Genomic DNA, 16,143 nt, shown 5'->3' with positions numbered 1-16,143 from the left:
GAGCCACACATTCACTCTTTGGCCTCTCTGGGGGCGAGGGGAAAGAGTGAATGTGTGCCTCCACTTGCTAAGGGGTGAGCGAGGGGAGGCAACGAGTCTGATGGTGCAAGCCACCTTTCGTGACGTAACTTACTGTCGTGACGGTAGCGTCCCCCCACTTCTTTTAAGATTTGTGCGCTGCATACATGCAGTGCAGAGGAGAGGGCCTCTTACACGGCTGGGGCGGTGCCACTGCACCTGCTGGCCTTTAATTGCTGCACATATTGCGGACTAGCAAAGATAGAAATATGCGAACAGCATTTGCACAAAGCAATGCCGGGTGAACACAAAGGTAAAGGCCGAAAGAGGCTGGAGAGCAGGCAATAAATAGTCTGTGGGTGAACAGAAAGGACGCAAGCAACGTCTTTACTTCGAAAACACAGAAGAGGAACAACCTTGAAACAGAACAGCTCAAAAACAGCCCTGCGCCTAAGAGTTTGAGCCCAAAACAATCAAAGGACCCTGCCGACTGCCCACTTGTGTGTTTACGTCACACACATTTACAAGAAGTGTTATAAATGCTAATTAACGTAGAACAGAGTGGCTGTACACCGCAGCATAGCACAGTGCCATATGCTAAGCAGATGGAGCGTCTTAAAAAAGGGTTTTGCAGTCACAGACGCGCTCAGCCCTCCTTGGAAACTACAAATGCCAGAAAAAGAAAGCGGGCACAAAAACGTAAGTAAACATGTCCCCATTACATCATGGTCTGAGAACAACCCTGTTCCCTCCACAAATACCGCCCTCATGCCTTGATCCACGGGAGTGACCGCTGCAACAAACATGTGTCATCAAGCAACCTCCCCCCGCTGCCCCGGAGAGCAGGCACTGTCCGCAGTGAGGGGAACACTGGACATCAAAGTATAGGTACTGAGACGAGGGTCCACATTACCGTCACACTCTGCGCGAAGGGATCCACTTAAGATCCACCGGTGGATCTGCTGCCGGTAATCCACGGTGCTGCACACGGCGGTATTTCCTGCGAAAGACAGTAAAGATGACCATTAGTCCTAAAAGAAAGAGGGATATTGGAAGGCGGTTAATAAATGCTAAGCAGAGGGTACCTCTTTTGCAGAAACTTGCCAAACACGACCACCGTTTTCCAACAAAATACACGGCCACCGCCACCCACCCAACCCTCGGCCATGTTCAACCAGGGAAAGATGAACCCCTGGAACAGGCTCAGTCATACTCCTGTAAAGACGGACCCCAGCAGTAGAATGAAGGAACGAGGCGTGGAAGGGGGTGGCCTTTTCAGGGCCAGGTCTGGATCAGCGCAGTTGATGGGGTTACGACCCTGTCATATACATGAAGCTTTTTAGTAATCAGTCATGAAGTGATATTTTGCTCTTCGTTCGCCATCATAGGCTTGCACTGCATGCAACAGTTTTTTTCCCCAATGAAGTGGTCTTTGTTTAGGTCACCGACTTCTGAGCAATTTGGACTTGGACCACGCAACTTTATCTTAATGGGTTTTTACTCCACGTGGGAAGTGCAATAGAAAGAGCAGTGTTACCACAGACCGTGGCTGTCCTGCACAGCCTAGAAGAAGCCTCAACAGTGGTCCTCGTGCCTGAAAGAACGAGGGTATCGCATTTAAAATTTCAGATTTCATTTGTGGGCGCTCTTAATAAAATAGAGCAGCGGTATCTCAGCAACATCTTTTTGAAGAGTGAATGCAAAGAGTCTCTATTTGTTGATGCACAAAGAGCAGGTTTTTCAAAACCGTCAGTACCTTGGAATGGGATTTAGAAAGCGTGCAATAACCCCTTGCATTAACCTCATCCATTACCCATATGCCTGTCTCAATCGAGGTAGCAGTATTCCTGGGAGAGGTAAGCACTGGTGTGCCTTCTATAATGCAACTGTACTTTGGTGAGGTGAATTAGATGTAATTGGGATGCGCTGGTAAGTAGTCATTCCTATATCAGTTCAGTAATACTCTGAACTACAACCTTTGCTGCCTTGACCTGTAACAGCTGAAGGTTCACTGCTTGAGACAAAGTCTGTATCACTGCTGCCACTGGTCTAGGATGCTTGATCCACCAATACTTATAGTATGTGGGGAAATCATCAACATTTGTCAGTTATCAGATCTCAGAATTATTTGTCCTATCGAGGTATAAACACATTGCCATTATTTAAAAAAACACTATTTAGATGATGGGAATTACAGCCTGCCACAACCTATTCTTAATTGGAAAATGATTTTAAACAGTGTCAGATCGTCTCTATCCGAAGCGATGCTGAACATCAACCAAGTCTCCCGGAGGTAACCTGGGGAGCCAACCCAGATGGGTCTCTATGGCCTTTGTTTTGTTAATTATTTAATTGCATTTATTGAGGTGTCGCACCTCTTCTAAAATATGTCTGTTTGTCAAGCCAGCAGAGTAAGGGAAGGCAAGAGATACTATTTTATGTTAACGTTACTTCTGGTTCGGCTGACTCAAGAAAACTAGCATTAGCAATGCCAACAGGCGTGGCTTGCGAATGAAAGTCGCTTTGATCACCATCGATGCTCACGACGAGCTGAGCTCGTCATGAGGCACGGTGCTCCGGTGCTCATGACGAGCTCAGCTCGTCATGAGCCGTGGAACGCTCGCTTGCGGGGATAATTCCCCTGCTGTGCTGAGCGTTCCGCGGGAACGGGTGGGCTCATGACGAGCTGAGCTCATCATGAGCACACGAGCGCCGTGCCTCATTTGAGCTCGTCATGAGCATGGGGGCGCTGCGTGCGCCCCGCCCCCCAGCACAACAGGGGAATTACCCCCACACGGAAGGGGTTATTGATGGGTTTAGGCAGATGTCACAATAAGAAAACTAAACATAGCAGTGGCTGTCCTTCTTGCAAAGACATTGTACATATCGTTGTTTCAAAGTGCATGTAAGGTTACCATATTTAGAAACAAAATGTTTTCCTTTGTGTATCATTGTTTACCGTTCTAAGATGGCCAACAGCATTCCATAATGGTCGTTTGATTTAGAGGAAGCAGCCTAGTCGGAGGCCCCACACTGCACATGAAATGAGCGGCAAGCAAAGAAGCAGTTAGCAGTGCCTAGAGAGCAGTAATATTTGCTTTAGAAAAATTGAAATAAAAAGGAGGCGAGGCAAAAAAATGAAAGGGGAAGTTTAAAAAGGAGAAAATTTAAAACTAAAGGACTGACCAACCAGCCAAGATATTGAAGCACATTCATTTTTAGGAGGATGTGCACGTTATCAGAGACAGCCGTGATTCACAGGGCAAGAGAACCATTACCACAGGCAGTACGCGGTCATGGATGGAAGCAGAGTGTAAATGACCAGCCCTTTTTGTCTTCCTTCTCTCAACTGGCCTCTTTGTATCTATAGGGACATACAATTATATATATGGTTGTTTATATTATTTAATGTTTTATCACAAGATCCTGGAAGACTTAAGCCTTCCGAAGAGACTCTAGAAAGAATTATTACAGCAGGAAGCTTCAACCCTAGAGGGTACCCAGCTCGAAAAATGTTCCCTGCCTAAGGTCATCTGTGAGATTTCATTGACAAAAGAACACCTGTCTGTAAGCTGTAATACAGAGTTATAAACATCCACCCTTAAATGCTTACAAACTATGTTTTTCACATTCAATATGTCTGGCTCACTGCCTTTATTGTAAGTTTTCATTATAAACAATCAGGTCTTTAACTTTTTCATTGGCTTATTACAACAACCAAATTCAGGCCTACCGCGTTGGCCAAAACTTTCCCACAAGGAATCCCTCATATATACAGTAATAAAATGACAAATATGTACATTACAGTTGTCAAAACAATCTAAAACCCCTAAAATCAAATTAAAGACTATCATAGAAGACTTGAACTCTCTCAATGGTTTGTTCAAGTGGGTCTCAAAAGCTCTTGCTTACAATGGTATTCTGTGTGATTCCATGCAACAAAATACTAGGCTTGTAATTTGTGCCGAATTGCAATTGACAAAACAATATACAATGCCTCTCAATAGGGTCTTAAGTTGAATAATCACAGTGGAAATCTTTTACTCCTATAGCTTTTGAGATTGGTGACCAACATACTTGGCAATTATGGTAATCTGTGAGATTACATGTAACCAAATACTTGTCTACAGACTGTAACATAATGTGATGACAATCCCCTGTTCGAGGCATACTGGCTTTAACAAATGCTATTCACAGTAAATAAGTCAGGCCTACTGCCTTTGTCATAACCTTCCATAATAAACATATCAGACATATGGCACCTGCCATTACTTTTTCCTGTATATCAATCAGGTCTGCAGGTCTTTTCACTGGCTTTTCGCGATAACCAACTCAGGCCTACTCGAATGAGCATAAGCTTTCCTACAAGGCAACCATCAGCCACAGAATCATAAAAATACAAAAGTAAGCACAATTACAGAAGGCAAAGCAAAATGCTAGCTCTCCTAAAAGGGTTTAACAATGATCCTTGCAGTGCAAATCTTCGATACCCAAGGTTTGTTAGAGGGGTAACCAACACCAAAATCCTTTCCTACCACAATAATCTGAGATTCCTTGTAAAAAATGCCTTTAGAATAGTAGCAATCCACCGTTAAATGCTTATTGACTTCAACATATGCTTGTCACAATAAATACACCCGGCCTACTGTTTTTTTTCCATAGCATTTCATAATAAGCCGATCAGGCTTCTAGCCATGATCATTGGCTTGCCACTATACTAAACTCAGTCCTGTTATATTACAAAGAAGCTTTGCCACAAACCAGAAAGTGCAATACAAGCACTTTTTTAGTGGAAGACAACTTCGGCCCAATTAAATCATCTACTCAGGGAAATCAACATGTGGGTGGAGCCTATGCCCTCAGTATTACTCTTAAAGCTCTTTTTTTGTTGATCACATAAGGTCTGCCGATAGCTGGACTGCCAAGGCAAACCAAAAAAGGATTGTGGATTATTGTAGCCCTGGGCAGCCCATGCAGCTCTCAAACACACAAGTGCATTCTGAAGTCGAAAGTTAAAAATGGAAAGGGATGGGAATTTGTATTACTGCCAGGGACAGAGAAAATCAAACACAGTCAAGTATCTATGTAAAGGCCTTGAAAAATCACAAAAATGTTACTAGACCTGCAGGTCTAGGGACTTAAATAATCTACTCAACCTAATGCTCATGACCCATAAACTGTTTTCAAATGATGTGATTGTGGACAAATATTTTAATTCATTGAGCCGCCATTTTCTTCATTATCACATATGAGGGTACCTTAAATTATGTGGGTTCAGCAGGTCTACTGTACAAAAAAAACTCTTAGGTTTGATTTAATAGACTACACTTTTGCTCCATATATATAATACAAATCTAGTCACATATAGGATACACATGACCCTGGCTTGCCTCTCAGTTCATTATCATGTTTAAAAACTATCACGTTTAATAAAAGTATAACTAAAGCATGAAGGGGGGGGGGTATAGGACTTTGTGTGGAAGCACACAATGCTGCCCAATCAAAACATGTGCTCCTGCCACCAACATGTGGGCGGAGCCAGAGCTCCGCTCTGAAAGATATATTGTTTAAACTAGGATCATATATGGTTTGGCGTCAGTTGCACTATCAAGCTTGACCTAAAAACAATATTAGGAGAGGCTAAATACCTCAATGACCATAGTTGAATAATTAGCAAAAAACAACGCAGTCTTTAAGCCCCCACAGAGTTTGCTCCTGCAGTATGATTTGAGGCAGGCATGATGTGTCACTGGTTTGATCTTTAGTGTCTGTGGAAACTTTGCAAAAAGAAAAGCACACCATTAAATCTTAGGACTATGGACATGCAAATGTGTGTGTATAATGTTAACTTTATTTAAGGATTGAATTAATTGTATTTATTGAAGTCCATATACTAAAACAAACCCTAATTGAATAACATCAATTGAATAACTGGAAATAAATCACTGACCTTTGACGGTAAACAGAAAAGAGAAGGATGTAACAGTACAATGTGCATCTGGACTCAAATTCCAGTTTTCGCACTTGACCAAATTGTGGGATCCACAGCCCAATACTTTACTTCACTAGGAATCATTTTCCTTAACAATCTCGTTTGAGAGCACATTGAAGTAATTCAGTACTGATTTCGTGAGCAATAAAAACCTCACTTATATATGGTTGATATAAATTAAACCTTGCTTTAGGTTTATTAACAACATAGGCAGTATAAATTGGGAACATGACGAACTGACACATTTTTGCAAAGTCGTCAATGTTTTATATGAATATGAATGTTTTATTAAAAAAAAAGACAAATGGCTCTCTATTTAGTGACATAATCGTATGTATGTAGTTGAGACACTGAGAAGTGGTGAAAAACACATTTGTCTCATTTTAAAGTCGATCATATTTTTTTCATGACATTTGTTGTTTCATTTATATCTTTTATTGAGCTTATGAGGTCTAGCATGGCACCCTTCAGGCTCGCCCTGATCATGTGGTGTGGTTGTTTGAAGGATGCAAGACGTAGGCTTAGCACGACCATAACTGCCGACTCGCCAGCATCCTGCAGCTCATCCAGGGCAATGGAGGACACTGTCCTCACAGGTCCTTAATTGGAGTAGATATGAATGAGGTTACCGAAGTCTTGCAGAAATATTCTTTGGCTTGCAATAACACCTTGCTGACCTGCTCTGACCCAGACCGTTATCATGGTGTACTTCTCCCTTCCATACAATGCTGCCATTAAACACAAAACAAAAAATCTCCTCCTGAAACCCCGAAGATTCCGGAAGGAAAAAACATACAAACGCTCCTTCTCGGGAATGGCACCCAGGATCTGGAATGCACTCCCTCCTGAAACCAGACGTATCTCCTCCACTGCATTTTTTTAAGAAAGAGGTAAAAGCCATCCTTATGGCTAAATTCACCTGAACTCTATATTTACTGGATTGAAGACTTTGCTCCGTTTTTTTGTATTATTGGTTATTCTGATTATCTTTTTGTATTATGCTTTTTTATCTGATTGCTATCCTTTTTGTATTATGCTTTTTATCTGATTGCTATCCTATCTGGCTATTCACTTACTACCGACTACTATACGGTACCCAATAGTTTGTTTAATCACCCTTTGTTTCCCCATGCCCTTGTTTTCTGTAAAGCGCTCTGATATCTGCAAAGATCTTGTTCGCGCTATATAAAACTTTGAAAATAAATAAATAAATAAATAAATAAACACACACGTCTGAAACTGCACAGCTGCGAGATGAAGCTCTATATAAAACAGGATGGAATTGTTAACAGCATGTCACGTGGCATCTTATAGGTCTTCTGCTCATATACATTTCACAGAGGAGAACAACCTGCACAGAGAATTAATCAATAGTGTCCAGGTTATGAGAGTTCAGCCCCTTGTGGAGGGGAGATTCAAACTTTTTGTCCTTGGTTCATAAAGTGGCGGCTTGCACAGATCGGGGTGGGGGTAAAGAAAAAACAAACCATGCCTCTTCGCAGCCTCTTGCCACTTTCTCCACCGTCGTGTCCGAACAGGGACTGAGCACCCAGGCTCCCTTGAGCCAATCAACATGCTGCACCAATCGCAACACCGCAATGCAGCGTTGTGATTGGTCTGAGCGCCATGGTTCAGCGCTCAGACAGGGACTGGGCATGTTCTCCACCCAGGCTGTAATGCAGCTTTGGTGCAGAACATGCAAAGTGCACATGAATGTTTGGCGTGTCTAAACATTCATGCGAACTTTAGGGAGTGCAAACCACTCCTCCCCATCTCTGTCAGCAGAGCAGCCCGCTCCACCCGCAAAGCTGCTGCAACAAGGAAAGAATAAAATGATAACTTAAAAGTTATTATTTCATTTTTCCCTTACGTTACACTGCTTAAAATCAGTGGGGAAATGCTCCTCCGCCCTAGAGGAGGGGCAGCTACTGGGTTAATAAATGAACTTTTGCCAGGCAGCCTGGCGTGGCCCACGAGGATTGCAACTCGGTCCAATTTTAAAACGAAGTGAGTGAGTGTGTGTAGGTAGGTAGGTAGGTAGGTAGGTAGGTAGGTAGACAGACAGACAGACATGGCAGTGCCTCTAGTTTGTGTACATCTGGCAGCCAAATGTTGTCAGGGTCTGTCCGGCATTTGTGTAAACAGAGCAGGGGGGGTATGAGAGAGATAAATACTGCGTTGTAACGTCGCGGAGCATCAGCACTCACACAGTGGGAGAGGTTATAATGTTCTGACTCCTTTCAAAGAGGCGGCTTCCTCAGTGAAATCTTGCACCTGTCCCAGGAGACGAGATTAAAATTACGCCAGGCACCTCAGGTCTGCTTTTGCATTTTACTAGGCAGTTACTGAAAATCTTATGTCCCATTCTAGTGCCATGTTAGGTTATGTTGTGTGAGCTCTTCTCAACTACCCTCCTGTGGTTGGTGTACATTTGTGTTGTGCAAGAGCATGTTTACTTGTGATTTATCAGCCCCCTACAACACCTCCTCCCCGAGAGAAAATGAATGTGTTGCAGGTTTAAACATTGTTTTTTTTCTGCAATGTACCTCTCTCACTTTGATAGCAACTCACATTATGTGTTTTAGTGTGAATTGTACTTGCCTGGTGGCCACACTGCAGATGGGTGCCCGAGTTTTAACCATCTATATTAGGTTTTATAGCATTCTTAATACAGTTTACAGATCAGACGTGCTGACCAGTTATACATGTCAAGGCGTGATGTTATGTTATGTTATGTTATTTATATTTCTATCGCGCACAGCTGCCCCAGCAAAGGGACGTCCTGGCGCTTTTGACAGGCACTGTAACATAACACATATTAAAAGAAGGGAAGGTTATTAAGAAGCGGGAAACAGGAAGGTTTTGATCGCCTGCCTAAAGGCGAACAGGTCATTAAGAGCTCGGATGGATACCGGGAGCGAATTCCATAGCCCTGCTGCAAGCACCCGGAATGAGCGGCCGCCCATTCTACTCAATTTAAAGCGGGGACAGACTGCCAAGTGGAGGGCCTCTGATCTTAGTGATCTCAGAGGGATGTAGGGAGTAAGTAAATTGGCAAGTGCCGGCGGCGAAGAAGATTTCAAAATTTTAAAGGCCAGACACAGCGCCTTGAACTCGATCCGCTGTCTGACCGGAAGCCAGTGAAGGGCCGAGATGGTACCTGACACCGAACAGTATCTGGGGAGGCCCACAGTGGCTCGCGCCGCGGCATTTTGTACCCTTTGGAGCCTAGAGGCCTCCGCCTGATTCACCCCCAACATCAGCGAGCTGCCGTAGTCCAGTCGGGATAAAATCGACGCCTGGACCACAAGCTGTCTGGTGGGGGGATCAAAATACTTCAGGACCGGCCTTATGCCCCGCAGGATGCCATAGCACGTGGCGGCCGTCTTTTTGGTGTGATCCATAAAGGTGAGCGCGGGGTCCAGCCAGATGCCTAGATTTTTCACTCCGGACGCTGGGATCGGAGTAACGCCCAACTCTGGTGGCCACCACTGCTTTCCCCATAGCTCAGCGTGCTTCCCCAACACCAACACCTCAGTTTTGGTGGCATTCAACTGTAGGCAATTGGTGCGAAGCCAGCTTGCTACTGCCACAAGTCCCGCACGGAATCTGGGGGCCTCCACCTCAGGGTCTCCACTAAGTGTCACCGCCAGCTGCGTGTCGTCTGCATATGAGGGCATCACCAAACCCCACTGTTTGACGACCGCAGCTAACGGTTTCACATAGAGGTTGAACATTGTAGGGCTCAACGAGGAGCCCTGTGGGACTCCCAGCTCTAGGGGATAGATGGTAGATTGGCCTGGTGGTATCGCCACTTTAAAGGTTCGATCAGACAAAAATGATCGAAACCACTTAAGAGCGATATCAGTGACTCCAGCTTCCTCTAGGCGTTGGATCAGTATATGGTGGGACACAGTATCGAAAGCAGCGCTAAGATCTAATAGTAAAAGCGCTGCTGTACGTCCTGAGTCAAGTACCTGGCGAAGATGTTCAATGATGTAAAGTAGCGCCGTCTCGGTACTGTGTCCTGGCCGGAAGCCATTCTGACTGGGATCCAGTATCTGGTTGCGAGCCAGGTACTCAGCCAGAACTGAGTTGACATGGGCTTCCGTTACTTTAGAGATCCAAGGCAATAGGGAGGGTGATGATCCCGCCATTATCACTGTGCATAGGTTATACTTCTCCGGGTCCATCAGGAGCTACTGGTTCATTGAGTTATAAAACTAGAACATATTAAACAATTAGCCATAGCAGCAGCAATCGTATTCTAGAAGGTCTCAAGGCGAGGCAGTGGTCCTTTCAGCCCATAGTACATCTCCTCTGGATGCCCACCCCAATTTTCAGGAAATCTCAGCTCCCGAGAAAAGCGTGCCCCCCCCACCCTGCAGTTCACAACCTCCGTATACTTCACATCACGTCCCTAGAATGAGCGAACATGAGCAGGGGCTAGGTGGTACTCTGCAGCGTAGTTCCCTCCGCCAGGAGGTTAAGCACCATCTCACTTCTGACCAGGAGTGGTCCTTGCTTCCTCCTGGGGCACCTGCAAGTCCCATAACAAGTTTTCCCAGTCCACTGCTAAGGGTGTCTTGTGCAGTCCTTGAGCCTCCTCTCACTGCAGCACCCCCGTCTCTGTCCTGCACCACCCAAGTGTCACCGCGAGCCAGTGCCCCAAGCCGGGCAGTGTGTTAGCCTTCCAAATCATGGCAATCAACCTACGGACCATCAGCTTTAACCAGATCTATGAAACTGGTCATAGCACTCCCTGCTTTCCTACGTCTCAATAGCTCCAATATGCCACTCGCCATGATGTTGAGGTTATTTTGGCATGTTATGTCAGCTAGTGTGTTCGTGACCTCGCGCCACTGGTCCTTGACCATGGGACAGTTCCAGAACATATGTGCCATTTCAGCATCAGGCTCTTTACATCGCAGACAAGTCGAAAGAGATCTGAATACTCTGGAGTTTTGGTAGGGTGAAATAAGCCCTGTGTAGAATGTTGTGTAGAATGGATTGAAATTCAGAGTCACTGGAAATGTTATATTGGTGTAGGAGTACTCTATCCCATTATTTGTGTTGATTCCCGCCCTATGTCCTTCTTTGAACTCTTGCAAACTGCCAATAAGGGGTCCTGTAAAGTGTGCATAAGGGCTCATGTTAGCCATGTTATAAGGCAATGGCCCTCGCCGATGGTGTGCAAAGTGAGTACGAGCGGTTGCTGGTCAGGTTATGTGTCGACGATTTGCCACAGCCCAGTTTGGCCATCAACCGGCTGTGAGCTAGGAAATGTCCCGCTGGCAGATCATCATGGTCTCTCAATTGCTCAAATGGGATTAGTATACCGACATGAAACAAAATCGTCCAAATGTCCCATGCTGGCTGCCTCCCATGTCGTCAACCTTTCTCTCTCGACCAATTCCCCATACTGTCAGATAGATCCAAGTCTAATCCCATGGGAATATTTTGGCACATTCTGCAAAAGGCGCAGAATCCCATGGAAGCTGCCATTGGCCACATGCATTAAGCCGTTGGCCCCCTAAGGGATCACCCCCTGTGGTAATATGGCCTCCAGCACCACCTGGGGTGTGCGGACATCAGAGGGGATACCACGTTCCTCCATATACTGCCCCACCATCCAACCAGCAGGCCACTGCAACTATGCTGCTAGATAATAATGTTCAAAGTTTATGGCCCCAAGGACACTTCTCTCCACTGGTAGTTGCATCGTAGACCATTCTAGTCGGCTATTTCAAAGGAAGCCCCCGAGCGTGGCATGCACAAGTGCGAATGGTACTCAGAGGTATGTTCACCGGGAGATTATGGAAATAGTACAACAGGTGGGGAGTATCACCATTTTCGACAGTGACACTCAACTTTGCACTGAAAGCGGGAGCGTTCTCCAGAACGCCAACTGGGGACGGAGGGAGGCAATGGCTTTTGTAAGGTTGCCATCTTTAAGGTACCGGGAGGTATGGTAAGTATTGATGCCAAAGTATTGGAAGGTGTGTGGCTCCCAGCAAAGGGGGTGCGCTTCCACAATGAATTGTTGTGACGGGCCCTCCAGGTGTATCGGGAACAGGCAAGTCCTCGACCAATTCACCTAATCTGAAACTCCGACAATATGTATGTTATCTCAGTGATACCCTCTCATATGTCCCGGACATATATTAGAACAACATCCGCATACAAGGAGACGACTTACCACACCTTTTCTATTGATATGCGGGGCCCCCGCCTGGCCCTTCTGTCTGAGCCTCTGGGCCAGAGACTCCATCCTTATAGCGAATAGAAGCGGGGGAGAGGACACGCAGAGCAGGCACCCCTACTCACTGGAAAAGGAGCCGAAGCACACTGCCCCATCTTCACCCATGCCATGGGCTCTGAATAAAAGAGGCTTAAGAGACTCTGCAACCTGCCATCTATGCCCAGTCATTAAGGTCGAGAACATATATACCCCAATGGACAGTGTTGAACGCTTTCTCTAGGACCAACACTACGCATACCACTGAAGGCCACTGGGTTGGTACTGTCTCTAGCCATCGGTGAAGCCTATGTACGTTAGGTGTGGTGGACCTGCCGGATATAAAACAGTTTTGGCCCAGGTGGATCAGTCAGGGGAGATGCTTGAGCAGCCTCACTGCAATGATCTTGCTTAGTATTTTGTAGTCTGTTCGGGGCATGGACAGGGGTCAGTATGACATCTCCTTGGGGTCCCTACCTGGTTTTGGGAGTGAGACTAGTGCCGCCTCGAAGCATCGGCAGGTGTCGCCCTGCCGTCAGAGCAACTTTGTATAACTCCTACAACTTGGGGGTTCAGTAGGCCTTCATATGCCTTATAAGATTTGACGGGTAATCTATCCAAACCCAGACTTGTGGCTGCACCACGGACAGCTCCTTGGATTTCCTGCTCTGTAATGGGGGTGTTGAGCTCCTCCCTGTCTGGTGGGTCAATAACAGGTAATGTGACACAGCTGAGGAACTCCCGGATTGGGACTGGACGGTCCCTTGGAGGGGTGGGGGTGCAGGGGGGTATGGCAGTGGGGGGTGGTCATGAAGTGCAGGTTAATGGGCAGTGAATGCTGCGTCTATATCCGTTTGGCTGGTAGCTAGTTGTATCAGGGATACTCGTATCATAGTGATGGTGGAGGTCACTACAGCACTTCTCAGCAGCCTTGCCAACAACCTGCCAGATTTGTAACCTTCAGCGTGCATCCTTGCTCGGTATGATCTATAATCTAGGCAGCTCAGTGTTTCAATGACATTTATTTATTTATTTCCTGAGTTTTATATAGCTCGAACTAGACCCGAGACATCGGGTATCAGAGCGCTTTACATGAGCACCAGTTTCGTTACAAATGTGTGCACACCTTTTTTTCTTGTTTTAAAAAAATGTTTTTGTTAGGCACGCAGAGATTAAGTGATTTGCCCATAATCACAGTATGTTGAGAGTTGTTGCAGAGACTCGAACCCGGTTCCGCGGCTACGAGGTCGACCGCTCTAGCCGTAAGGCTACATCCTCTCCCCAATATGGTAAGCATGGCACTTGGTTACTGCTAGCCCCAACCTTCCAGAGGATGTGACCGGCGCGCTCCCCCAGGCCAGTGCTTAATTTGTGAAATGGTAAGTACCAGGCCCTTGTACCCAAAGCATTGTGTACTTGAACTGAAGAAACCCATCGGACAAGCACATAAGTATGATGCATTTCAAGAGAAGTGCATGACCTGGACAGTCCCGTCTCCACTGCTTCAGGTTACATTAAAGATACAAAATCACATGCAACAAGTAGCTGACATTGCCTACTATTTTGCCATTTTAGGGTCTGCTTCCAATGGTTCTTGTAAATACAACATCGTCTAACGCGGATACCTGGAGTTTCTTTGCAGTAATAACTATAAAGCGTCAGCAAAGGTATAAAATATGCTACATGGAGCCAAACCCCACTCTGCATTCTGGAAAACAAACCCTTTTTTTCCAGAATACAGGGAAAGAAAATGCGAGAGAAAGGAAGCAAAAATCTTGAGCAAGAATGGGATGAGATAGAAAGAAAACATGGGAAACACATAAGAAAGAACCACAGATGGGTATAATGAGGTTTGAAATGCTAAACCAAGAAAGAAAACCTACTCTGCACTCCAGCAGCTCCACTGTACCCAAGGGGTATTTTTCCCCACTGTCCTTGGTTAATATATCATGGGTCACAATTCTACCTTATGTCCTAGTTGTAACAGTGTTTTTATTAAAAACATTCAGACTGGCGTTAAGGTATTTCTAACCTTTATGAGGCACGGTTTATAACGTCCTGATGAATGCCCATGACCTGAACAGACTTTTAAGAGGGGCAGAAACATGCTGCACCAACAATCTGTAAGAAAAGGGTCCTAATATCCCTACTATGTTCCCATTTTCTTTACCTCGTTCTAGTCTTGTTCTAGGGAGGTGTCAAAATACATGCCCCAATCCCTTGTCCCAAAAAAACTACCCCCCCACCCTTTGTTCTGTATATAAACACAGTGGCCTAGTTTGTCAGTCTACAAAGATGTATAAATAAATGTTAAATAAATCTTAGTATCTTGTATAACTGAATATAAGCCATTGTACAAGATAGATTAGCCAAATAAGACTACATTTTGGTTCCATGCACATTAGTAAATGTGAGTTCTGGATTCCGCCAAACTGCAATTTATGAAAGTAATACTAGTTTATTTTAATTTTATTTTAATTTATAAAGTTTTATATAGCGCGAACAAGATCCCGAAGGATATCAGAGTGCTTTACAGTATGATGGGCGGAAGAACATAAATGCAATATCAACATCCAGTAGAAAGAGAAAAAAAAAAAAAAAAAAGACTGGATTGGTTGCAGAATGCGGGACAATTGCGCCCAGGAGGGTAACACAATAAGCAGGAGTACACGGGCAACGAGGCGGGAGTCACAGTGTGCATTAAAGAATAGCCATTACAAATAGAGGTACCATGATAGTGGGAACAATGACAACGAGCAAGTGAGCCTATCCCTCTCAGGGTAAGCATTTGTTAATTAGGAATCGTTTAGCTTCCAATTTGAAAGCCTTCGTTGAAGAGACTCTGCATACTTCCGGTGGAAAAGAGTTCCGTATCTTTGGGGCAGCACCAGAGAAAACTCGGTGACAAGTTCTTTTATTGTTAAGATGTGTTAAACGGTAAAAAAAAAAAAAAAAATTGTATTTTGTTAACTTAGCCTCCGTTACCAGCCATTTTGCCCAACAGCCCCATTTTGTGTTTCTATGGGGACTTTCTAAGTTCTAAAACAAGCATTGGCAATGCCAATAGATATGTGGAGCTATTTGCTTTGCCAATGCTTTCTGCTGGTTGCACTCATACATCAGATGCATGCATTCATGTTGTGCAGTAAAAATTGCAGAATTTGGCAATTTGGAGCAACACAGGCTACCATAATCTCATCATTCTAGATGAGATGTTCAAACTTTTAAAATTACACATAGTCAGTTGTGGTGATATCTACCTTCAAAGCCATGCCACCACCTGGTATAAAAGAGCAAATAGAAACATTTGTAACGGTTAGAGCACTTGAACTAGTTTTTCCAAATGGAAAACTCCAATATATTCAGTAAAATATTGTTGCTTTCAGTACCAGCCTGCCCTCTGTGGGCTGTTTGCCACCTAATCCAGGATTAGCCAGTGCAATAGACAGATTGACCTGGTGGACGATAAATTAAAAAAAACAAAAAAAACAGTAATATGTTTCTTCTTCGGGTCGCAGAAACAGTACAATTAGGATTCCAAACCAGACTGTTAATGTAAATCATTGACCATTTTTGCTGCTGACCAAGGTAGGGCTGACTGACAAATTAACTACAATAGTTTCACAGTTACCAGTCCTACCGGTAAAGATCGCATGGACATTATCCTTCTCAAATTGTTTTCTGGCAGAGTCATCATTAGGGTACAAACTTTTCAACTTCCACATTTAAAAAAAATGATAATAGCCATTATAACATGATTGGTCGAAGTTTTTGGGGCCTGTATGGCTTAAAGCATCATGTTGCCCTCCCTCCGGTGGTTCTCGGCCAGCTCTGCAAAATGACGTCACCGACCTCATCCTTGTATTGAATGCAATCATCACTGTAATCCTCTCTG

At 44.7% G+C, this 16,143-nt stretch overlaps 1 protein-coding gene across 1 annotated transcript in view; it reads right to left on the bottom strand.

Annotated features, from left to right (window-relative positions):
- Positions 1-16,143, bottom strand: part of LHFPL2 (LHFPL tetraspan subfamily member 2) — a 390,647-nt gene that overhangs the window by 304,763 nt on the left and 69,741 nt on the right. The window contains exon 2 of the mRNA XM_078675212.1: positions 932-1,018. The gene's annotated coding sequence lies outside the window, so the exon portion shown is untranslated. The remainder of the gene's footprint in view (positions 1-931; positions 1,019-16,143) is intronic.

Source organism: Lissotriton helveticus, chromosome 2_1 (assembly GCF_964261635.1).
Source record: "Lissotriton helveticus chromosome 2_1, aLisHel1.1, whole genome shotgun sequence".
Lineage (NCBI taxonomy): Eukaryota > Metazoa > Chordata > Amphibia > Caudata > Salamandridae > Lissotriton > Lissotriton helveticus.
This window is presented reverse-complemented; position numbering and strand designations above follow the sequence as displayed.